General features: G+C 57.6%; 1 non-coding gene across 1 annotated transcript in view; it reads right to left on the reverse strand.

Moving 5' to 3' along the window:
* The window catches only part of LOC124772098, a 1,909-nt gene extending 758 nt beyond the window's left edge, over nucleotides 1–1,151 (reverse strand). Inside the window, exon 1 of the ribosomal RNA XR_007013774.1 lies at nucleotides 1–1,151. This exon is cut by the window's left edge and continues 758 nt beyond it. This is a non-coding gene — a ribosomal RNA (small subunit ribosomal RNA).
* Nucleotides 1,152–2,500: the final 1,349 nt, after the last annotated feature.

A 2,500-nucleotide genomic window follows, 5' to 3' on the forward strand; every position in this document is an offset into this window, starting at 1 on the left:
CTGCGGCGGATCGCTGGCTGGCATCGTTTATGGTTAGAACTAGGGCGGTATCTGATCGCCTTCGAACCTCTAACTTTCGTTCTTGATTAATGAAAACATACTTGGCAAATGCTTTCGCTTCTGTTCGTCTTGCGACGATCCAAGAATTTCACCTCTAACGTCGCAATACGAATGCCCCCGCCTGTCCCTATTAATCATTACCTCGGGTTCCGAAAACCAACAAAATAGAACCGAGGTCCTATTCCATTATTCCATGCACACAGTATTCAGGCGGGCTTGCCTGCTTTAAGCACTCTAATTTGTTCAAAGTAAACGTGCCGGCCCACCGAGACACTCAATAAAGAGCACCCTGGTAGGATTTCAACGGGGTCCGCCTCGGGACGCACGAGCACGCACGAGGCGGTCGCACGCCTTCAGCTCGCCCCACCGGCAGGACGTCCCACGATACATGCCAGTTAAACACCGACGGGCGGTGAACCAACAGCGTGGGACACAAATCCAACTACGAGCTTTTTAACCGCAACAACTTTAATATACGCTATTGGAGCTGGAATTACCGCGGCTGCTGGCACCAGACTTGCCCTCCAATAGATACTCGTTAAAGGATTTAAAGTGTACTCATTCCGATTACGGGGCCTCGGATGAGTCCCGTATCGTTATTTTTCGTCACTACCTCCCCGTGCCGGGAGTGGGTAATTTGCGCGCCTGCTGCCTTCCTTGGATGTGGTAGCCGTTTCTCAGGCTCCCTCTCCGGAATCGAACCCTGATTCCCCGTTACCCGTTACAACCATGGTAGGCGCAGAACCTACCATCGACAGTTGATAAGGCAGACATTTGAAAGATGCGTCGCCGGTACGAGGACCGTGCGATCAGCCCAAAGTTATTCAGAGTCACCAAGGCAAACGGACCGGACGAGCCGACCGATTGGTTTTGATCTAATAAAAGCGTCCCTTCCATCTCTGGTCGGGACTCTGTTTGCATGTATTAGCTCTAGAATTACCACAGTTATCCAAGTAACGTGGGTACGATCTAAGGAACCATAACTGATTTAATGAGCCATTCGCGGTTTCACCTTAATGCGGCTTGTACTGAGACATGCATGGCTTAATCTTTGAGACAAGCATATGACTACTGGCAGGATCAACCAGGGAGCTGCGTCAACTAGAGCTGAGCAGCCGGCCGCCCGGGAGTGTGTCCCGGGGGCCCGCGCGAACACGCAAGCGTCCGCTCAATCATTCTGCAAACAGGAGGAGGCTGAGCTCCCCTGCACAATACACCTCGAAACCCTCTCAGGTCCCGGCGGCGCGCAGCGCCGTCCCAAGTACTTGGTCGGGTTCGAGAGAGGCGCAATCGCCCGGAGTTAGGCGAGTAGACGCTTTCGGTGCGACCACCCGTGCTCCCAACTGAGCTTGCCGCTGCCGACAGAGGCCCGGGAGCGTGCTGTCGTGGCATTGCCGGCGGGAGACAACACGCGCCACCTACGGTGACCGGCAGCTCCAACGCCAGCGCCACAGAAGGACAAAAGCCCCACTTGGGTGCCGAAGCGAACTCTCCCAGCACAGCGCACGCGCCAACACATCCGCACAGCTGCGATACAAACCACCAGCGAGAACCGCTGGGGCGACCGAGCAGCAGACGGCGTCGCGGCGCCGAGCGCCGGGCGGCGGCGCATCCTCAACGCACACAGTCCTCAATCGGACCAGCACACTGAAGATGTCCACCGCGCTTCGCACCGGGCCCGCGAGGACCTACTTTGGCCGCACGGCGCCGCGCGCAGGGTGCGCCGGCGCGCAGCTGCGACGCCTGCCGCGTCCGTCGGCCGGCGCGCCTGCCACTGGCCGCCCCCACCAGCCGGCTGTAGCGCGTGCGCCCACGCACCGCGCGGCCAGCACGCCGGGAGGCGCCCCCTCACCGGCCGGGGACGGTCCCACCCAGCCACCGCCGCGTATCGCTTCACACCCAGATGCCGTTCAGTTTCGTCGGCATGGTGGGTATCGCTGGAACAACCGGTTAGTACCTCAACCTATCGTCGCCATCACCGATTCACCCCTAGCGAGAACAACCGCACCACAACAGGTTACCATTTGTTCATTTGCGTAACTTCACCAGAAAACGCAGGCGTCCATCGCCATTTGCAACTTCAACGATTATTGCATGCCTGTGTCAGGTGTCACGCCACACTACGTCTGCCCACATACACGCAACAAAATGTGCACGCCTAGACAATACGTGGAAGGTGGCCCCCGTACGTATGCGATGTCCATTGCTCGAACGACTGTCAACCGGCCTCTGTAGCATGTCGCAGATATGGAACGCGGTGCACCATGCCATCACGGTGTGTGAGGAGAGACGACTAGGTCCGAATACATCAACAGACAGCTCATGCTGATCGCCATCCACGGCGTCCGTTCCTCCCACACGTCTCTATGGCGTACCACACTGCAATCCAGCTCTCATAGGGAGACGACACGTAGCTGCGTGCACAATATTTGCACTGTAT

The sequence above is a fragment of the Schistocerca piceifrons genome, unplaced genomic scaffold (assembly GCF_021461385.2).
Source record: "Schistocerca piceifrons isolate TAMUIC-IGC-003096 unplaced genomic scaffold, iqSchPice1.1 HiC_scaffold_936, whole genome shotgun sequence".
Classification (NCBI taxonomy): Eukaryota; Metazoa; Arthropoda; class Insecta; order Orthoptera; family Acrididae; genus Schistocerca; species Schistocerca piceifrons.